Below are 23,418 nucleotides of genomic sequence, written 5' to 3'. Positions count from 1 at the left end.
TGGATATAAGCCCCACCCCTGGCAACACACCTAACCCCGCCCCCTTTAGCCTCCCCAAACAGTTGGGCTACCGACTGCCTATGAAGGGCAGCCAACCTGGTCCTTTCCCAGTAGAGACAGCTAAGGAAATCCTAACAAGGTACAGAAAAGGAGGAGAATTTTCTATTGGAGCATTCAAGATGAAACTAACAATCTGTGGTATAGAAGGAAATCCTTGACCAGGTAAAAAGGAAACTGATTCTGTCTGAGGGAAGCCCCAAAGCTATCAAGGAACAGAAAGGCACAAAGTGACAAAGATATTGTTTATTAGTTTAATATGCCGCTCCTAATTGAATCAAATCAAAGTGGTTTACAATACACAAATAGAAGAAAGAAAGAAAGAAAGGAACTCAGTAAATTGATAGGTAAGAGCAACCAAACAAGAGAACATTTAAGCAAAAATAGATCCAGCTATACATCATTTTTCATAACCTCATAATTATAAGATCTTCTTACCTTACATCCAGTCACATCCGATTATTGTTCAAAGGCCATCCTGCCCATCACAGGAGCCATATGATAGAATGCTAGTTTTGTCAAATGCCAACTGAAAGAGGTAGGTCTTTAAGGATGCATGGAAGAGAGAATAAGAGTAGAAGATACTGTGGAAGTGAGCTCCACAAGGTGGGTGAGAGAAAGTAGAAAGCAGAGGATCAAGTAGACTCCTGTCTCACTTTAGAAGGATGTGGCAAGACAAGCCTATTACCAGTTAAAGATTGGAGGGATACAGGGAACACAGTTTCTAAGTTGTGTTATGGGTGGTAGCAGAAAAAAAACTTTATCAAGTGTCATAATATTCACTGAAGTACCTAATTGACATGAAAATCTGTGATACACATGTATAATTTATATTCCACTAGTACCCAAAATAGGGAACTAGATGGTATTGCAATGCTAAAAATACCCAGATAAAACAATTTGACATGAATACCAGAGCGGCAATATTGTTTCAGTTCCATCAGTACACATGCAATCTGGGGGGGGGGGGGGGGGGGGCTGCCTTGAACGTATCCATCCATAGTTTGATTCACATTTATCCTTAATTTCTAGTAATAAATTGGTTAAATAGCCACATTTAAATTTTTTCTTTGTAAATGTCACATGATCATCTTACCATTTAAGATCTACAGGAAGGTTATTCCTTAACTGTGGTGCCTTTCCTGATTGCTCATGAGGAGTTTAACATAAGAATAGTCATACAGAGTCAAACCAATGGTCCATCTATCCCAGGATCCTGTTTCCAACAGTGGCCAGTCCAGGTTAAGTACCTGCAGAAACCCAATATCTGTGGGAGATGAAACGGTTAAATCAGTAACCATCTTCTTGTGGCTATGACCCAATGATTGCAGCCAAATAAAATTGTGTGCCGTTTCCCCCCCTCCTTGAGCAAGGCAGGACTTAATTGCAGCATCTAAAAGTCTTCTCCCTATTTCTTCCTTGTCCTGCAAGGACCTCCTTGTCTGGGTAAGAGCTACGGGGTCCTCAGCGCAGAAGTGAGAGCTGTCCCAGACAGTACCTGTCAGGGAAGATGACTGGAGGTTCCAGTTCATCTGCCGTCTTCCCTGACGAGCACTATCTGGTGCAGCTCTCCCTTCTGTGCCGAGGACCCTGTAACTGAGCAGGTAAGGTCCCTGCTCTCCCTTAGACACATTCTCTTTTCCCTGGTCTCCTTTTGGGGGGGGGGGGGGGTAAAACAAAAGAAAATTTCCAAGGGAAACAACTGGACATTTTATTATGTGATTCATGGGCAACAATACTGATTATTATCTATTTATTTTTCCCCCCAGGGATATACATCTTTTTGGAATGACTGTATCTCATCTGGTTTACGTGGCTGTATGTTGATTGAACTGGCACTAAGAGGTCGTTTGCAACTAGAGTCTTGTGGTATGAGGCGTAAAGGCCTATTAACAAGAAAGGTAAGAGGAAAGGAATAGGTCTTTAGATGGGGGGGGGGGACTCAAGGGCTAGATATACTTAAAGGATTTTTTTTCAAGTTTGTGTTTTGTTTAGGTATTGCGTAGATTCCTTGAAGATATGAGATACTTGTTTTCTAGATTATATATTTTGATGAATGACTTTACTACCAGTGTCACTTTAGATCTGGGACTATAGATTTCATGGATCAGGTGAAATGGTAGAGATCTGGTATTGTTCTCTGAGGACAAGCGGGCATAATTTATTTTCTGCACTTGATATACCGCAAGTGATTCCTGAGGTGACTATTCAGTTTACAATTTCTATTATAGGTACTTTGCAGGGTCCCTAATGAGCTCACAATCTAAGTTATATATTGTACCTGGGGCAATGGAGGGCTAAGTGACTTGCCCAGGATCTCCTGGCGCTGCAGAGGGAATTGATCCTGTTCCCCATGATCTCAACCCACTGCCTACCATCAGGCAACAGCGGGAATCGAACCCGGTTCCCCAGGTCCGCAACCCACTGAACTAACCATTAGGCCACTCCGTATTATTGTCACGTGGGTGACGTCATCCATGGAGCCTGGTGAGGACACTGCCTAGTGCACTGTCACTTTAAATCTTTGAAGCAGTGTTCCCACCGCACATACATAGGTACCTTCCCGTCTGTTGCTCAAGCGTGGCTCCAGCAGTCTATCATTTTCTGCAGAGCTTTTGCCTTTCTGGTGCTTTCCCTTTTTCGGGATATTTTTCTATATTAATTTGTTCAATTTATTCCTTTTTTCAGTTTTAATTTTTTGGGGCCTCTGAGCCTTTCTTTTGCCCAGGAAGCATTGACCATTTTTGGGTACGCGACTACATGAGCTCCCTGGGCCATAGAGCCTTTTGACATTGCAGGCCATTTTTTCTCCATGTCAATTAGGGTGCCGAGTGGCTTTAAGAAGTGTACTTAATGCAATAGGACTATTTCATGCACAGACCCTCATAACTGGTGTGTTCAGTGCTTAGATCCAGAGCACCAGGACATACAGTGTAGCCTCTGCCTACTTATGCAAGTGAGGACCCTTAAAGCCCACAGAGTCCAGCATGAAAAGCTTTTTGGTTCTGCATCTGCATTGAGTATGGTAGGGACTCAGCACTCAACGCGGAACCTGCATCAGCGTCAGCATCGACATTGGGTGTACTGATGCAACATTGAGATGGTCCGACCTTGGACTGGTACAGTGAACATGTAAGGACTCTACATCCTTGTTGTCATTAGTGCTGTGTACATTGAGGGACCTGCAGCATAAAAAGCCTAAGAAGCATTGCCATATGACATCTTCGATGCACAGGAAGCATCAGTGCCGCAGTGACCGCTATCCTTTTCTCCAACTTATTTTTCATAGAGAGCCATTGAGGTCTTCAAGGTCTCCTATGCCTGCACAGGCTATAACTCAGGCTGTGTTCACACTGCTTTCTCAGGTGGTACCAACACATATTCTAAAAGAAGAAATCCGGGCTGTGCTTAAGGAGGAACTTTCAGAGCTGCTGCATTCACAGTCTATACAGGCTTACAAGGTGCTTGCGCCAGCCTTAGCCCAGCCCATTGATACATTGGAGAAACATTCATAGGAGAGGTCCCGCACACTGGCTCAATTCCAACTGTTGAGGGCAGCACAAATCCGACTGACACATGCGTCAGCAGAGGAATTTTCTCTAACCTTGGAGACTCATCTGCCTCAATGCAGAGCCAATGCTCTAGTTAACACGGTCTTTCACATACTTCCTAGGAACAGCACTTTAAAGAGTCAGACTCAGATCTCTTCTGGAAGACTGATTAGGACCCAAAGGACCTCTCTGCTGTGGAGTCCTATGGCATCTCATCTGATCCTTCTCTGCCACCTGAGAGACGTAGGTCTCCCCCAGAAAGTATATCATTTCCTGGCTTTGTCCATGAGATGACTCAAGCCATACCTTTCAAATTAGAGAGATGAGGAATCTCGTTCAGTACTGTTTGAGGTCTAGATTATGACTCTCCTCCTAAAGAAGAAATCACAATTCCACTTTTTCATACAATTTACTTAAAATTTCTAATAATGCTTTCCTTTGTAGAATTCCTTCCTTCTGAGAAGACTAATGAGTTCCATAAGCTTCACAGGAAACTTCTGGACTGTCGTAAATATCTAGGAAGGCAAGCCTTTGATGCCTTTGATATCTCTTCATGCATTTTTGCCTTAGGAGTAGCAATGCAACGTCTCTCCAGGTCAGGGCTCTGACCTTGAATGCTATCCAGGAGCATCTAGTGAATGTCGTGGAAAAAACCTAGTTTAGTGACAAGTGGCAAAGTTGGGGAAGTGGCTGACCTAATCAAAAAACATACAGATAATATAAAAACTCTGTCTAGGCCACAGATGTCTACTATCTCTTAGAGGATTTCAGTGCTCCAATTACTATATGTCTAAGCGCTATTACACTCCTACTCCACCTCAAAGGAACCCCAACGCTCACATCCAAGACAGCAGCAGGGTCAAAAATCCCAGACACCCTCTTAGTCTAAACAACAACCCAGTTTTTGACTCCTTCCTAGAGAATATTGCCACCATACAATTGTTTGTGCCAAGGGATCTACCGGTCGGAAAGAAACTCATTCTTTTTCAATAGAGGTGACCTCTCATAACCTCTGACCATTGGGTGCTATGCACCATACAGCACCAATACGCTCTGTGTTGGGGGCAAAAAGATCTCCTGACCATCTATTGAGAGTCTCATTTGAACTCCCGCTAAATGACACTACTTCTAAAGGAGCTCTCAATCTTACTCCAGCAGCAGAATGCAAATGAGTCAATTCCTCTTCCGGACAGGAGTTGAGGATTCTATTCCAGATACGTTCTCATGCCAAAAAAGACAGGGGTAATACGACCAATTAGTCTTAAAAGAAATTTCTACTCACAAAAATTTTGCATGGTTTCCCTGGGATCCACAAAACTTAAACAAGTTTCTACTCAAGAAAAATATTGCATGGTATCCTTCGGATCACTTTTTGCTCTCTAAATCTCAAGGAAGCTTACACGTATATACCTATTCTCCCTGCGCACAGAAGGTTCCTCTGCTTCCCCTGTGGGACTCTGCGTTATCAGTACAAGGTCTTAACATTTGGCTTGGCTTCAGTTCATTGAGTCTTCATAAAGTGCATGAAAGTGGTAGCTGCAACACTTAGGAGATGGGGCATACACATCTTCCCCTACCTAGACAACTGTTAATCAAGGCATCCTCCTGGGAGTCGGCACACACCTCATTTATCCGCCATCAGGCTCCTAGAACTCCTCGAGTTTGTGATTGCTTATCCCAAATCACATCTTCAACCAGTTCAGACCTTAGACTTTTTAAGGGTCCTCCTCGATACTACTTGGGGATGGGCCTTCTTTCCTCAACCAAGGGGAAACAATGTACTACATCTCTCTACTCAGGTGTTCAGATCTACTCAAGTATCTGCTGATCAGATGCTCCGCCTACTCGGTTACATGGCCCAACTCCACTTCAGCATTCCTCAGTGACTGCTGTCCTCTCAGTGATCCCAAACCACGGGATTACTCTTGGCCCATATTCAAGTTGCTTGACAGCTACACCGCTGTATAGTGGTCGATGGTGTCCCAGAATCTCACCTGGGGTCTTTGAGTGGAGGAGTAGCCTAGTGGTTAGTGCAGCAGACTTTGATCCTGGGGAACTGGGTTTGATCCCCACTGCAGCTCTTTGTGACTCTGGGCAAATCACTTGAACATCCATTGCCCTAGGTACAAATAAGTATATACTACGTAAACCGCTTTGAATGTAGTTGCAAAAACCACAGAAAGACAGTATATCAAGTCCCTTTCAGCCCGGTCCTCATCACAGATATTCCATGGTAGGTTGGGGGTGCTCACCTTGATGGTCTCCATGCACAGGGTTCTTGGAATTGTGATTGGTCTAGAACGCTCTCAGAACCTTCCAAGACCGCATCCTTGTTCAGGTAATGCTCGGTCACACAGACAATCAAGGAGGAACAGGTTCTTACCACCTCTGTTACCAACCAATCCAGATATGGATTTGGGCAGCTTCTTGAAACATCTCATGAATGGTCCCTCAGCATCTCTGTAGTTTGTTGAATATTTCAGCAGTGGGGAACCCCAGCAATAGACCTATTTGGTTCTCCACAGAACAAGCAGCTTCCCCACTTTCGTTCCAGGGTACATACTCTCATCTATATAGCCCCAGATACCGCCTTAACTCCAGTGGGAAACAGACATTCTATATGCCTTTCCCCCACTACCGCTCATAGTTCTCAAACTACTTCAAGACCAAGGCACCATGATTCTTATTGCTCCCTACTGGCCATGTCAAATCTAGGAACAGAGGACCATTAAGGTTAAATCCTTTTTGAACCCCAATAACACAGAACTCGATTATTTGATATTGGAGTTTACAGTTTTTTGAGGAGAGTCGAACCAGTCAGCCCATTTCAATGATTTAATGCTACACTGTGAATCCAAGGTCCATTGTGAGCGACAGTAAGAGTGTTTCATATTTTCCTGGAGGCAGTTGGCTAGTTCAAAATGTAAACATCCATAAGGGACTCCTGAGGCAGGCCAGTTTGGCCAAAACACGGCTCGTGTCGAGACCTGGATGTTTTAATAAATTTGTATTTATTTTTTTTAAACATCGACAGAGACTTTTCTTGTCACCTTCACTGTGTTTTGTTCATGCTTGCGTTTGGAAGGCTTATTTTCTTCTGTTTCTGTGGGCATTGTTTTCCGCAGATTTTTTAAAGTTTCCATTCTTTGCCATCACCTCGGGAACAGCACACACTCCTTCCACTGCCAGATGCTTTATTTGAAGCAGATAGGTTTTTGTTTGCGTGATGACTATACAAGATGTTTAGACCATTGGTGTTAAGCATATTTATTTTAAGTGCTGGGCCCTTGCCCTTGAGCCTGCTTTAAAATAGGGTCAGACACTTTTAACACAAAACCCTGGAGAAAAACACTCAAAACCTATACAGACAACTTAACACACCATAACAGCCCTAACCCACACATGAAAAGACAGTGCAGTAAATATTACACTGTGCCTTAGAACACCAGTATACTTGCTACTAGGAAACTGGAGCAAGCTGGAGTGTTACACATTCTGGTCCAAGAAAACAAGAAGGCAGATGATCCGCAAAATCCAACGTGGAAGCAAACAAAAGAGCAGATCACTAGGTGGTATTAATAAGACTTTATTGGAGAAAAAATCGCCCGACACAGACTGTGTTTCGCCCACAAGGGCTGCGTCAGGGGCTCTAAAATAACAAACAGTAATAAAATAAATGAATCAACAACATATATAACACCACTCATAATATATATATAGAAAAATAAATAAAGAACTTAAGAAAGAAAGTTAAGAAAAAATAATTAAGAAAAAAGAAAGAAGTACATAGGATACCATGACATGTGCAATAACAGAATCTCAAATAAATACATCTAAATATTCACTACAAAAATACATACTCATAATTAAAAAAATAAGAAATACAAATTATAGGAAGACTACTCAAAACAATAATCCTTCTAGTAAAATGATCACATATTCAAATTGTATATCCATAAATATAAAAGACAGCCTAATGACCATATACAAGCGATCATATACTACAGCATAGCGCAATAAAAATATCAAAATTACAACATATAATAAAAGATATTGGACATTCTTCTAAACTAGTATAGAAGACAGTAACGTTATCCATAAATATAAAGGACAGCCTAATAAACATATACAAGTGATCATGTACTACAGCATATCGCAATAAAAGTATCACAATTTAAACAAATTTTAACAAATAATAAAATATGTTGGATATTGTTCTAATCTAATATAGAAGACAGTGACATGAGAGGAAAAATAATTAATCTAAAAGTATGAAAAAGTATATAATGTGTAATGACTCACTTCAGTTGCCTTGTGGGCAAAACACAGTCTGTTTCGGGCGTTTTTTTCTCCAATAAAGTCTTATTAATACCACCTAGTGATCTGCTCTTTTGTTTGCTTCCGTGTTACACATTCTGACACAGACACTACATGCCAGCAGAATCTATCTCAGTTGCACATGCAGAACATGGACAGACCCTGGACCTCTGAGTGGACTCAGGAGCAACTCGGCTGGAAGCACCCCTCTGGTTGGACTCCAGCTGAACCCAGAGCATGGGATTTCTAAGACTCCTCCTTTCAGTGACAGCTTCAGGAGTATCCCGCAAAGCTGCATTCAAGACAAGTTTGTGGCGGTATTCGAAGAGCATGGTAGAAGGGTCAATGGCACGAGCTCAAGCTGTCAGACACGCTTTCTCTCCGCTGCTGCTTCAGGAGTTTTCTTCAAACCAGGATCAGACAACAGTTTACCACGATACTTATGAAGTGTCATGAAAGGATCAAGAACAATGACTAAGCTGGAACCAAACTTTGAACTGGAACTAGGAGCTAAACCCGGGCGGTGACCCAGATTGCCAACAGGAGAAAAAGTCATAGGCTGGAAACCCAGCTGGTAGGATGATCTTGCCGAGCTCATGGCCTTTGCAATCTGTCATGGACCCACGTGAGCCCTAACAGCACACCAAGGCCATGGGAAAAGCAGGGAAGCCAAAAGGGTAAAGCAAGGCAGAAGTGCTTAACTGCACACACACTAGCCTGGACCTTTGGCGTAGCAAAGGCAAAGCCCACAGGCACTTAAAAAGACCATCACCAGCTGAGGCTCAGCGGCAGTAATCTCAATGCAAGTAAGGGTGCTGCTTAGGTACAAACAAGCCAAGCAAGTTTGGCAGACCGGGAAATCCGGACCAGACTGGCCTCTGGAACAATTTTAGAAAACAGCAACAGATAATCTAAAGCAGTCACCGGTACTGGCCACCAGAGGGTGAGGCGAGCACAGACCAAGAAAACAGTCACAATCGTGACAACTGCTTCCTGCCGTTGGCCTTGCGTTGGCTCCCAAGGTTTTCACACAATGTCTAGCAGTAGTTGCAGCTTCATTATGCAGACAGAGGCTCTGTGTGTTTTCCTATCTGGATGGTTGGTTGGTGAACAGCACATCGAAGGAAGGCACTAAGGAGTCTATGCAGAGAACTATTTGGGTACTAGAGCTACTAGGGTTCGTTCTTCATAATGGTTCCCCTGCTTACCTTGCTTTCCAAGTGATCCTCTATGCACCCTCTTGTACTTTTCGCTTGCTGAAAGAGAATAAATTGGTACTCCCACATCCTTCAAAAGCTAGATGGGAATCCACTAGATCCAGTGCATTCTATTTCACCTCACCGGAATTATGGAACACATTACTGCAACACCTTTGGCTCGAAACATCCTATATGTCTTTTTGTGCTTTATTATTAAAAACCCACCTTTTCCAACAGGCTTTTGCTGTCTAGGAATGGTTGGATTCTGCAAGGAGAGACCATGGTTGTTTAATACTTTCTGGGTATTTCATTTTATCTGAAAGGCTGAAGCGGCTAGGGATCTTCAGCTTGGAGAAAAGACGGCTAAGGGGGAGCTATGATAGAGGTCTATAAAATAATGAATGGAGTGGAACGGGTAGACTTTAATCGTTTGTTTACTCTTTCCAAAAATACTAGGACTAGGAAGCATGCAGTGAAGCTACAAAGTAGTCAATTTAAAACGAATCAGAGAAAATTTTTCTTCACTCAACGTGTAATTAAACTAAGGAATTTGTTGCCAGAGAATGTGGTAAAGGTGATTAGCTTAGCGGGGTTTAAAAAAGTTTTGGACGCCTTCCTAAAGGAAAAGTCCATAGACCATTATTAAAATGACTTGGTGAAAATCCACTGCTTATTTCTGGGATAAGCAGCATAAAATGAATTGAACTTTTTCGGGATCTTGCCAGGTATTTGTGACCTTGATTGTCCACTGTTGGAAACAGGATGCTGGCCTTGATGGACCTTTGGTCTGTCCCAGTGTGGCAATACTTAAGTACTTTTGTACTGCTACAGGCTTAGAGCACACAACAGACTAGCGTCGGATGCATTCCTTCTCCATTGGGGGAATGGTCTTCTGTATGCATATCCTCCCATTCCTTTAATTGGGAATATGCTGAAACTTAAGCAAGACTGGGGAACAATGATCCTATTCGCCCCATATTGGCCCAGACAGATTTAGTTCCCTCTTCTTTTGGAGTTATTCTCCAAAGAACCTTGGAGATTGGAGTGTTTTCCGACCCTCACAACGTAATCTCTGGCCCTCAGAGTCTGTATGAGGGCTTAGATTCTGCTAATAGGTATTATTCTTTCAAATGGAGGAGGTTTGCCATCTGGTGTGAGGACAAGGCCCTAGGTTCTTTCTTGCCCTACACAGACTCTGCTTGAATACCTTCTACACCTCTCCGAGTCTGGCCTTAAGACCAAGTCTGTAAGGGTTCACCTCATGGCAATTAGTGGGCACCATCACCGTGTAGAAGGTAGGCCCATCTTTGGACAACCTGTAGTTGTTCATGAGTGGCTTGCTGTTACCAAACCACCTCCATCAAACCTCCACCTGTGTCATGGGACCTTAGTGTCATTCTTACCCAGCTGATGAAAGTTCCTTCAGCTCGTAGGGTCAGTGAGCTTCAGGCCCTAGTAGTGGATCCATCTTACAGTTCTCTGTACGTACCCGAAGTTCTTGCCTGAGATAGTGTCGGCGTTTCATTAAAATTAGTCTGTCATCTTTCCAACATTCTTTCCCAAACCTCATCCCCATCCTGGTTAAAGTGCACTTCACACTTTGGACTTGCAAGCGAGCATCGGCTTTTTACCTGGAGCAGACTAGGCCCTATAGACACTCCACACAACTTTTTATTTCTTTGGATCCCAACAGGATGGGGGTGCCCAAGCTGCTCATGTCAAGGCTCACAATGTCTGAGCCATGGAGGCGTCAGTAGTCCACTTGAGATCGGCCTCTATTGAAGAGACTGGCAAGGCTGCAACCACTGTTCCCTGTAAGCTAAGCAGGAGGCTTCTATTGCATTGCTGCTGTTGTGTATGGGAGGGGAGGGGCAGTGCTTCAAAATTATGCTTTCAACTGCTAGGGACAGGCAGGTTCCCTGCAGTTCTGCAGGGCTTGCTTGCCTCTCTCTCACTATTGCAAATCTGAGAGTGAAAGAGCACCACCCACTGTAAGGACTTTAGGTGGAGGACTGTCTCTCAGCTTAGAGGGAACAGTGGCTGCAACCTGGTCCACCCATTCACATCCCACTTTTGCCGTGAGCAAAACACCCAATGCGACAGTCCTGCAGAATTTGGGGTCTAGAATCCAATTCCACCCTCCTAGGCTCGTTTTATTCAGTACTAGGTTACACTCTCACAACCAGTATGTGTTAATTTCAGGTTACTTGACTTCTTTGACCTCGCCATTGCGAGTTCCTAACGGATGTTTTCCGTTAGCCTGGTAGCTAGGGATTTCCATATGTGAGAATTAGCTGGCCTGCTTGTCTTCTTAGAGAGTGAAGTTACTTACTTGTAGCAGGTATTCTCCGAGGACAGCAGGCCACTTACTCTTATGTACCATCCCACCTCCCCTTTGAGTTCTCTCATTTAGCTATATTATTGTACTAACTGGTCCCGTGCTGTGAATTGGGTGGGAAGACACCCATGCATGTGCTGTGGGAGGCTGCCTCAAGCTCTTAAAGATGCAGTTCACTGGGCAGTGTTTCCACGCTGAGTACCGTGGATACATCACCCACATGTGAAAATAAGAGGCCTGCTGTCCTTAGAGTACCAAATAACTTTGTTTTACACTTTGTGAATGTGATACCCGATTATAAACTTGTTTTGGCAGGCTTCTTCAGAAAGGCATGCATTACCTCCAGGGAGGTAGATTTGGCACTTAAGTTGCAAAGAAAATATGGGTGAGAATGAGTAGGTATAAATGCTGACTGTAACGGTGTCACAGTATACATATATTGCTGCTATTGAATATGTGTATACCACATTCAGTCGTATCTCATTTTTATACAGAGGCAACCCTAATGCCTTATCTAAAATTATTATTTATGAACTTCTTGTTTTGCATATAAGTCCACTATCTATGCATGCAAACTGCACCTGATGTTTCTAAAATTACCTCCTAAATGTATTAATGTAATCTATATGTGATCTTATGAATGAGTTCTATTTTACTTTTTCCTAGGTAATTTGCAAATCTGATGCACCAACAGGGGATGTTCTGCTCGATGAAGCTCTAAAGCACGTTAAGGAGACTCAGCCTCCTGAAACTGTACAGAACTGGATTGAGCTACTCAGTGGTGAGAGATCAAACTTACTTGTAGAAGTTTTTGCTGTATTCTCCAAATTTATTCAGTTTTAGTGTAAGTGCTTTTATTATCCATGACATTATAAAGCAGGTCTCTTACATGATAAATTAAATTCCTTTTCTTGGGGAAAAAGACTGTAGAAAACAGTTGAAAACGAAAACATAGGATAACTTGTTTTCCATATTCATCTCATCCCCCAGCATATTTTGTTTTGATTTTTACAACAGAAGCTAAGATAAGACTTTGGCACAGTTCAAAACTAGTATTCTTGCAAAGATTAAAAACTTTGCAAGGGCACTGCTTAAACAATTTCAAACAACATAATTAAGGTGTAAAACTTGAAAGTGGTTAAATGAGGTACTGTTTTTCATTGGTGTGTACTGCTTTGACAGGGAGCCACCCCTTTCTAAGAAAGTTAAGGAGCATTTGTAATTTCTTAGATTTCAGAGTTTTCCAATCAGTAGTGCAGAGCCTGCTGATGTGTCAACTTCAACTTGACCATAGCAACGTTCTTTTCTCAGTCCGCTTCCATTGTTATGAACAAATGAGTTATCACCTCCTACCAGCAGATGGAGGTAGAGAAAACTGAATTCTACCAGTGACATTGCCACATAAGCTGTGGTGCTCCCTGGAACAATCTAGTATTTTTCTCTACTTTCCAGCAAGTGGTAGGTTGGTTGTTGGTGCTCCCATGGGCGTAGCTTGACTGTTTCATTTGGGAGGGCAAAGGATGGGACGGGGCATATTAGCATAAATTAATATGCTAATATGAAGGAAGGAAGGGAGAAAGCTGGCTTTTTTGTGAAGAACCATAATGAATATGTATGAGATATCTCATACATATTTATTATGGTTATTCCAAAAAAAGCCAGCTCTTTCTCCCTTCCTTCCTTCCTTCCTCCTTTATCCAGAACTCCCTCTTCCTCTCCAGTAGTATTTCCCCACCCCTATGCCAATGTAGACCCTAGAAATGCATAAGCTCTCTATATGTAGATCCTTCAAGAGGTAGCGTGTCATGATTTAGGCTCTACACCCTTTCTGATGTTTTTGTGCCACCTCAGTAAGGCCAACACACAATCTCTCCACTGCAAAACACTATACACAAACTTGTGCAAAAACACACTCATAACCTTACCAAACCATAACAGCACCAATTCCAAGGACAGGACGAGCGACAACCTTATGCGTGGAAAGGCAGCACTGTAATTACGCCAGGCTCTAAAACACCAATACACTACCTAGTGACCAAAAACAAAAAAAACAAAAACAAAAAGGGCTGCAAATACTACACACTAGCAGAATACTGCACCTTGATCACACATGACACAATATATATGGCACAAGGAACTAGAAATAAAAAAAAATATGAAGGCAAAATACTGAACTGGAAAGTTACCTCAAGAAGTCTGACTCAGCATGCAGCAATACTAGAAAAATTGAAACTTAGATTCAAAATATCACAGATGCACATTTCCAAAAGCTGACACATTCCAGTTAATAAATTCTGAATAAAATACTTTTTTTCTACCTTTGTTGTCTGATCATTTAGTTTTTCTATTCGCTTTGGTCCCAGTGTCTTCTGTTTTATGCAGTGTCTTCTTTCCATTTGATATTTTTCTCTCACCATGTCCACCATCCTCCTGTGTCCTTATGCGTCCTGTCTACCATCTGTAGCCCTGTCCCTATCCTTCCTCCAGTTTCAGATCTACCCTAAGTGTTCCAATCCAACCCTTAAATTCAGCAGTTTTCCCTCCATCCATATCCAGCATTTCTCCTCACTCCCCTCCCCTCCATCCATGTGTATCTTCTTCCTTTGTGTTTCCTTCCCACCATCTTTTCCAACATTTCTCCTTTCTTTCTTCCCTGCCCTCCCCTCCATCCATGTGCATCTCCTTCCTGACTTCCCTCCCCTCCATCCACCCATATACAGCAAATTTCCTCTCTCCCCTGCCCCCATTCATCCATCCATGTCCAGCAATTCTCCTTTCTCCCCTGCCCTGCCCTCCATCCATCCATGTCCAGCAACTCTCCATTCTCCCCTGCCCCCTCCATCCATCAATGTCCAGCAATTCTCCATTCTCCCCTATGTCACGGTCTGGAGTGTGTTTGAATTCTGGTTCAGGGAACGATCCCTATCTCCCTAGAAGGCTGAGGTTCCTGATGTATTGAGTTTTCAGCAGCAGGGCCTGGAACAGAGACTGGCCTTGAGCTCCCTGAGAGTCCAGCTTTTGGGGGGAGATGAAGGGCATCTCTCTGGCTTTGCATAGAGAGGTGCAACATAAATAGATTTATCTTAACTTTATCATCTGGTTATTTTACTTTTCTATTTGTCTCGCTCTCTGTTTCTGGTTCTGCTTTCCTGTGCTCTTGTTTCCCGGGCCTCCTATCTAGTCACATTTTTTTTCTCTTCCTTTACTTCCTGCCCTATATCCATGTTTCACATTCAGCTTTTCTTCCATTTTTCTTCCTCCTCAAATCTATCCAGTTTCCATCTCCTCCCTTCCACAGGGCACCATCCGTTCCCTCCTCGCTTTCCTCCCCTCCCCTCCCCTCTATGGGCACCATCTTGCTTCCCACATTCAACCCCTCTGGAGATAGGATGCTTTGGTCTGAGTCAGTCCTACCCCCCCCCCCCCCCCCCCCCCCCCTTTACAGTGCATGATTTTGACCATATGAGATCTTGTCTCTTTAAAAAAAAAAAAAAAAACCTGGAACCAACTGAGAATCCTGCCTTGAATTCCAGATTCATGCAGGATATATAACAATAATTGATAGCCAAGTCAAAGGCCACTAGTAAGATTAAATTGTATTATGAAAGAACATCACCTTTAGTGATACGAGTTGATTTGTATTGTTCTCTGAGGACAAGCAGGCTTGCTTATTCTCACAAGTGCGTAGATGCCAATCTGCGTCGCCCGGTCCAGCATAAAAACTAGAGCTTTAAGGAGCGTAAGCTGTGCTCCAGCATTCATGTGCGAGTGCCTTCCCCTTGTTCACTGGCTGTAGACAATTCTGAGTGACCTTTGTATTTTGGCTCTGTTTGTGTATGCAGCTTTTTGTTCTACTTTTCATATAATTAAAAAAAAAAAAAAAAAAAGCATACCTGACTCAACATCCAGTTGCCAAGAGCAGTCAGTAGGGCATCACTGTTTCTATACTGAACCTTTATCGGAACCCAGATTGGGAGATATGAAGTACCTGAAATGAATCTGAGTAAGAGTCCAGTTGACCGGTAACCTATCTATATATATAAAAGGCACCACCAATGTTCTAATGAAGCCTCACTTCCGTTTTGCATGGTGGTGTAGATATCCGGTTTCACGAATCACAGGCAGGAGTAAGGAGTAGGGAAACATAGCCAGCAAGCTTCGATCTGCTCCTCTCCTGCCCGGGTTGCTCCCCTCCCCCCTGCTCTATTGTCAGGGCATGGCTGAGGATCTCAAAGCGCAAGCTCCAATCTGCTGCTCTCCTGCTGACTCTGTTGCTCGGCCTGCTCCCCCCCCCCCCCCCCCCCCCCCGCTTCCTCTCAGTTGCTGTGTCAGAGAAAATGAGTGCAGGGAAGGTCAACCACTCCCTCCCTTTGCATTTAAAGCAACACCAGGGACTTGCATCTCTGCCTCTCTCTGCTTATTGTCTCCCTTCGCCGGAGAACTAGCATTAAATAGCCCTTGCGAGTGGAAATCGAAACACACACACGGCCGCATGGAGAGGGGGGGAGCAGCGGCGGCGACTTGGTGAGGGCAAGGGGGACAGTGGCAGCGCAGACATCGGGGGGGGGGGGGGGAGCGGTGCTAGCGCTCGTTTCATTCCTCTCTGAAACGGGCCTTCTCCGAGGACAAGCAGGCTGCTTGTTCTCACTGATGGGTGACGTCCACGGCAGCCCCTCCAATCGGAAACTTCACTAGCAAAGTCCTTTGCTAGCCCTCGCGCGCCCGCGCGCACCGCGCATGCGCGGCCGTCTTCCCGCCCGAAACCGGCTCGAGCCGGCTAGTCTTCTTTTGTCCGCACTCGGTACGGTCGTGTTTTCGCCGTGTCGAGCCCCGGAAAGTCGACCTCGCGCGTCCAATTTGTTTGAACGTGTTTTTTTCCTTCGGGAAAGCTTTGTCCTAGTCGGGAAGTGCTCCGGAAACCCCCCGCCGGGTTTCGTGTAAATCCTCCCCGTACTTCCAGCTTTTTTGCCCCGGTAAGTTTTCTTTCGTCGTCGGGGTAGGCCTTTTTTCGGCCTCGGTCGAGATTTTTTCTCCCTCTAAATTTGGTGCTTCGAATTTCGCCATTTCGGCTTTTGATTTCGCCGGCGTGATTTTTCCGCCCATGACATCGAAGCCTTCCAGCGGCTTCAAGAAGTGCACCCAGTGCGCCCGGGTTATCTCGCTCACTGATCGACACTCGTCGTGTCTTCAGTGTCTGGGGGCCGAGCACCGCCCTCAGAACTGCAGTCTGTGTTCCCTGCTTCAAAGGCGGACTCAGGTAGCGAGACTAGCCCAGTGGAACGTGTTGTTCTCGGGCTCTTCGTCGGCATCGGCACCGGGATCTTCGAGTGCATCGACGTCGTCAGCGTCCAGACCATCTTCCTCGGCCGCCCCTGCATCGAGTGCATCGAGGCATCGGGCCTCTGCATCGGCGCCGAGACATCGGATAGCTGCATCGACGTCGGTGGTACCAGGACCTCGTCTGCTGATGTCGTCGGACGGTGGTGCATCGGGTGGAGTGCAGGTGAGGGCTGTCCATTCCCCTGCTGGTGGCGGTGAGCCCTCGGGTGGGTCTCCGCCTACCCTGAGGGCTCCTGCGGTACAGCCCCCCCGAGATCGACCTTCTTCAGTCTCGGCCCCGAGGAAGCGACGAGTGGATTCGACGTCCTCCTCGTCGGTGCCGGGGAGCTCCGGTGACATGCTTCGGAAGAAATCGAAGAAGCATCGACACCGGTCTCCTCCCCGTGTCGGCACCGAGAGCTCTGGGTCGCCGAGGGATTCGGCACCCAGCAGGCATCGGCACCGAGAGGACCGCTCACCCTCTGTTCAGGAGGTGTCGATGCGCTCCGCTCTGGACAGCCCGGAACAGCCTCCACGCCCGGAACAGGTACTGACGTCGACGCCTGCATCGACCTCTCAGCCTTTCTCTGCAGCCGCTCTAAACGAGAGCCTCCGGGCCGTTCTCCCAGAGATTCTGGGAGAGCTGTTGCGCCCTACCCCTCCGGTACCGGCGGTGCTTGCGCCACCGGTACCGTCGAGCGTGGCGCCGGCTGGCCCATCGCCCAGGTTGAGGTCCCCGACGTCGGTACCGCGTGCCGGTACCGACCGCGGCCACCTCCCAGGAAGGCTCCCCGACTACGTCGGCGGAGGGAGCTTCGCCGATGCGGGCGAGGGAGTCTACCTCTCGACGCCCCCATCGTGGACAGGGTTCCACGGAGTCGAGCAGGGCGAGGTTGCAGACACAGGTCCGTGAACTTGTGTCTGACACCGAGGGTGAGGCCTCGTGGGAGGAAGAGGAAGATCCCAGATATTTCTCTGACGAGGAGTCTGGGGGTCTTCCGTCTGATCCCACTCCCTCTCCTGAGAGACAGCTTTCTCCTCCCGAGAGTCTGTCTTTTGCCTCCTTTGTCCGGGAGATGTCTACGGCCATCCCCTTCCCGGTGGTTGTGGAGGACGAGCCCAGGGCTGAAATGTTTGAGCTCCTGGACTATCCTTCTCCACCTAAGGAAGCGTCCACTGTTCCCTTGCACCATGTCCTGAAGAAGACATTGCTTGCGAACTGGACCAAACCATTAACTAATCCCCACATTCCCAAGAAGATCGAGTCCCAGTACCGGATCCATGGGGACCCAGAGCTGATGCGCACTCAGTTGCCTCATGACTCTGGAGTTGTGGATTTGGCCCTAAAGAAGGCTAAGAGTTCTAGGGAACATGCTTCGGCGCCCCCGGGCAAGGACGCTAGAACCTTAGACTCCTTTGGGAGGAAGGCCTACCATTCCTCTATGCTCGTGTCCAAGATCCAGTCTTACCAGCTCTACACGAGCATACACATGCGGAATAATGTGCGGCAGTTGGCGGGCTTGGTTGATGCTCTTCCCCCTGAGCAAGCCAAGCCTTTTCAGGAGGTGGTCAGGCAGCTGAAGGCGTGCAGAAAATTCCTGGCCAGAGGAGTTTATGACACTTTTGATGTTGCGTCCAGGGCCGCTGCTCAAGGTGTGGTGATGCGCAGGCTCTCATGGCTGCGTGCCGCCGACCTGGAGAATAGAGTCCAGCAGCGGATTACGGACTTGCCTTGCCGTGCGGATAACATTTTTGGCGAAAAAGTCGAGCAGGTGGTAGAGTCTCTCCACCAGCGGGACACCGCATTCGACAAGTTCGCCCGCCGGCAGCCTTCAGCTTCTACCTCTACAGGTAGACGATTTTTCGGGGGAAGGAAGACTGTTCCCTATACTTCTGGCAAGCGTAGGTACAATCCTCCTTCCCGACAGCCTGCGGCCCAGGCTAAGCCCCAGCGCGCTCGCTCTCGTCAGCAGCGTGCGAATCAGCAAGGCCCCGCGGCTCCCCAGCAAAAGCAAGGGGCGAGCTTTTGACTGGCTCCAGCAGAGCATAGCCGACATCCAAGTGTCAGTGCCGGGCGACCTGCCTGTCGGAGGGAGGTTGAAAGCTTTTCACCAAAGGTGGCCTCTTATAACCTCCGATCAGTGGGTTCTCCAAATAGTCCGGCAAGGATACACCCTCAATTTGGCCTCTCAACCTCCAAATTGTCCACCGGGAGCTCAGTCCTACAGCTTCCAGCACAAGCAGGTACTTGCAGAGGAACTCTCCGCCCTTCTCAGCGCCAATGCGGTCGAGCCCGTGCCATCCGGGCAAGAAGGGCTGGGGTTCTATTCCAGGTACTTCCTTGTGGAAAAGAAAACAGGGGGGATGCGTCCCATCCTAGACCTAAGGGCCCTGAACAAATATCTCGTAAAAGAAAAGTTCAGGATGCTTTCCCTGGGCACCCTTCTCCCCATGATTCAGCAAAACGATTGGCTATGCTCTCTGGACTTGAAGGATGCCTACACACACATCCCGATACTGCCAGCTCACAGACAGTATCTGCGATTTCAGCTGGGCGCACGCCACTTCCAGTACTGTGTGCTACCCTTTGGGCTCGCCTCTGCGCCCAGGGTGTTCACAAAGTGCCTAGCTGTGGTAGCAGCGGCGCTTCGCAGGCTGGGGGTGCACGTGTTCCCATATCTCGACGATTGGCTGGTGAAGAACACATCCGAGGCAGGAGCCCTGCAGTCCATGCAGATGACTATTCGCCTCCTGGAGCTACTGGGGTTTGTGATAAATTACCCAAAGTCCCATCTTCTCCCAGTGCAGAAACTCGAATTCATCGGAGCCCTGCTGGATTCTCGGACGGCTCGCGCCTATCTCCCAGAGGCGAGGGCCAACAACTTGTTGTCCCTCGTCTCGCGGGTGCGAGCGTCCCAGCAGATCACAGCTCGGCAGATGTTGAGATTGCTGGGCCACATGGCCTCCACAGTTCATGTGACTCCCATGGCCCGCCTTCACATGAGATCTGCTCAATGGACCCTAGCCTCCCAGTGGTATCAGGCCGCCGGGGGTCTAGAGGACGTGATCCACCTGTCCACGAGTTTTCTCGAATCCCTGTATTGGTGGACGATTTGCTCCAATTTGACTCTGGGACGTCCCTTCCAAATTCCTCAGCCTCAAAAAGTGCTGACCACGGATGCGTCTCTCCTGGGATGGGGAGCTCATGTCGATGGGCTTCACACCCAAGGAAGGTGGTCCCTCCAAGAAAGCGATCTACAGATCAATCTTCTGGAGTTGCGAGCGATCTGGAACGCTCTGAAGGCTTTCAGAGATCGGCTGTCCCACCAAATTATCCAAATTCAGACAGACAATCAGGTTGCCATGTACTATGTCAACAAGCAGGGGGGCACCGGATCTCGCCCCCTGTGTCAGGAAGCCGTCAGCATGTGGCTCTGGGCTCGCCGTCAAGGCATGGTGCTCCAAGCCACATATCTGGCAGGCGTAAACAACAGTCTGGCCGACAGGTTGAGCAGGATTATGCAACCTCACGAGTGGTCGCTCAATTCCCGTGTGGTGCGACAGATCTTCCAGGCGTGGGGCACCCCCCTGGTGGATCTCTTCGCATCTCAAGTGAACCACAAGGTCCCTCAGTTCTGTTCCAGGCTTCAGGCCCACGGCAGACTGGCGTCGGATGCCTTCCTCCTGGATTGGGGGGAAGGTCTGCTGTATGCTTATCCTCCCATTCCTCTGGTGGGGAAGACTTTGTTGAAACTCAAGCAAGACCGAGGCACCATGATTCTGATTGCTCCCTTTTGGCCGCGTCAGATCTGGTTCCCTCTTCTTCTGGAGTTATCCTCCGAAGAACCGTGGAGATTGGAGTGTTTTCCGACCCTCATCACGCAGGACGAAGGGGCTCTGCTGCATCCCAACCTCCAGTCCCTGGCTCTCACGGCCTGGATGTTGAGGGCGTAGACTTTGCCTCTTTGGGTCTGCCAGAGGGTGTCTCCCGCATCTTGCTTGCTTCCAGGAAAGACTCCACTAAGAGAAGTTACTTCTTTCATTGGAGGAGGTTTGCCATCTGGTGTGACAGCAAGGCCCTAGATCCTCGCTCTTGTCCTACACAGACCCTGCTTGAATACCTTCTCCACTTGTCTGAGTCTGGTCTGAAGACCAACTCCGTAAGGGTTCACCTTAGTGCAATCAGTGCATACCATTACCAAGTGGAAGGTAAGCCGATCTCAGGACAGCCTTTAGTTGTTCGCTTCATGAGAGGTTTGCTTTTGTCAAAGCCCCCTGTCAAGCCTCCTACAGTGTCATGGGATCTCAATGTCGTTCTCACCCAGCTGATGAAACCTCCTTTCGAGCCACTGAATTCCTGCCATCCGAAGTACTTGACCTGGAAGGTCATTTTCTTGGTGGCAGTTACCTCGGCTCGTAGAGTCAGTGAGCTTCAGGCCCTGGTAGCCCAGGCCCCTTACACCAAATTTCATCACAACAGAGTAGTCCTCCGCACTCACCCTAAGTTTCTGCCAAAGGTTGTGTCGGAGTTCCATCTGAACCAGTCAATTGTCTTGCCAACATTCTTTCCCCGTCCTCATTCCTGCCCTGCTGAACGTCAGCTGCACACATTGGACTGCAAGAGAGCATTGGCCTTCTATCTGGAGCGGACACAGCCCCACAGACAGTCCGCCCAATTGTTTGTTTCTTTTGATCCCAACAAGAGGGGAGTGGCTGTAGGGAAACGCACCATATCCAATTGGCTAGCAGATTGCATTTCCTTCACTTACGCCCAGGCTGGGCTGGCTCTTGAGGGTCATGTCACGGCTCATAATGTTAGAGCCATGGCAGCGTCGGTAGCCCACTTGAAGTCAGCCACCATGGAGGAAATTTGCAAAGCTGCGACGTGGTCATCTGTCCACACATTCACATCTCATTACTGCCTGCAGCAGGATACCCGACGTGACAGTCGGTTCGGGCAGTCAGTTCTTCAGAACCTGTTTGGGCTTTAGGATCCAACTCCACCCCCCGAGGGCCCTGGTTGTTCTGTTCCAGGCTACACTCTCAGTTAGTTGGTAAATTTTTTAGGTCAATCTCAGTTATGTCCTCGCCGTTGCGAGGCCCAATTGACCAATGTTGTTGTTTTGAGTGAGCCTGGGGGCTAGGGATACCCCATCAGTGAGAACAAGCAGCCTGCTTGTCCTCGGAGAAAGCGAATGCTACATACCTGTAGAAGGTATTCTCCGAGGACAGCAGGCTGATTGTTCTCACAAACCCGCCCGCCTCCCCTTTGGAGTTGTGTCTTCCCTTGAAGTGTATTGTCTTGCTACATACTGGACTGGCCGGCTCGAGCCGGTTTCGGGCGGGAAGACGGCCGCGCATGCGCGGTGCGCGCGGGCGCGCGAGGGCTAGCAAAGGACTTTGCTAGTGAAGTTTCCGATTGGAGGGGCTGCCGTGGACGTCACCCATCAGTGAGAACAATCAGCCTGCTGTCCTCGGAGAATACCTTCTACAGGTATGTAGCATTCGCTTTTCACACTAGTCCTTCCATAATTTTTTATCAGAAGGGGAATCGAGACAACTGGGACCATAACTGGTAATATTGGAAATGCCCCCCTTTTTATTCTTCAGTATAGGTGTCAAAACAATTTTGCCTCCAAAGGGAGGAAAACTGCCAAATGATTATCCAGTCTGAGATAATAACAAAAAGAAATGATGGGGAAATTAATTTCATCAAATAAACTGGACAAGAGTCTAAAACAGTTAGATTTGGTATATCTGAGTAGTAGAAACAAACAGGAGACAGTCTACTGCAGGAGCAGAACAGGCAACCAAACAGCAGCAGCGATCCAAGGAAGGACAAACACTGCAGGAGTTTATCCAAATATCAACTTTAATGGAAACAAGACCCAACCTGGCCAAGTTTTGGAAAAACATTCGTCAGGAGTCACATAGGTTTCCACAATACATTCACAGATTTAATGCATGCACTGCAATACCTGCATAGAAGAAACCTCTGGTCCATTTCCAAAAGTCAGAATCCATCAAGTCTTGGTTCTTCAAATATAGAGCTAACTCAGTTGATCTAGGGAAAATGGTCTCATTATTAGATATCAGACATCATTCAGCAGAAAATCTAAGAAGTTATATAATTTCTTAGGATTTAAACAATCCGACCAACTCATTTAAAATAGTATTCTTTTCTACTAACAGCCTATTTTAATTTATAGTTTAGTTGCTATTCTCCAGTCATTCTTATTGGCCTTGGAAGGGGGTTTTCTCCATTTCCTCTCTAATTTATGACTTAAACACTTCAGAAGAAGTAACTCAGAAGCAGGGGCGTAGCTACGGGTGGGCCTGGATGGGCCCAGGCCCACCCAATTTCAGCTCAGGCCCGCCCGGCCACCCGCCCGCCCACCCACCCAAGCGCATACACACTGCAGCAGAAACGGTACCCGCTCTGGCTCATCTGATCGCTGAGCTCCAGACTCGCAGCGGCGAACTGGTGCAGGTGGCGCCAGTAAAAGCATAAAGCAGCCAGGCTCTTCGACTCCGTCCTTCGCTTCCCTGCCCTCCCAGCGTCCCGCCTGCCTCTGATGTCATTTCCTTTCGGGTGGGCGGGATGCGCTGAGAGGGCAGGGAAGCGAAGGACGGAGTC

The sequence above is a fragment of the Microcaecilia unicolor genome, chromosome 2 (genome assembly GCF_901765095.1).
Source record: "Microcaecilia unicolor chromosome 2, aMicUni1.1, whole genome shotgun sequence".
NCBI classification, from domain to species: domain Eukaryota; kingdom Metazoa; phylum Chordata; class Amphibia; order Gymnophiona; family Siphonopidae; genus Microcaecilia; species Microcaecilia unicolor.
This window is presented reverse-complemented; position numbering follows the sequence as displayed.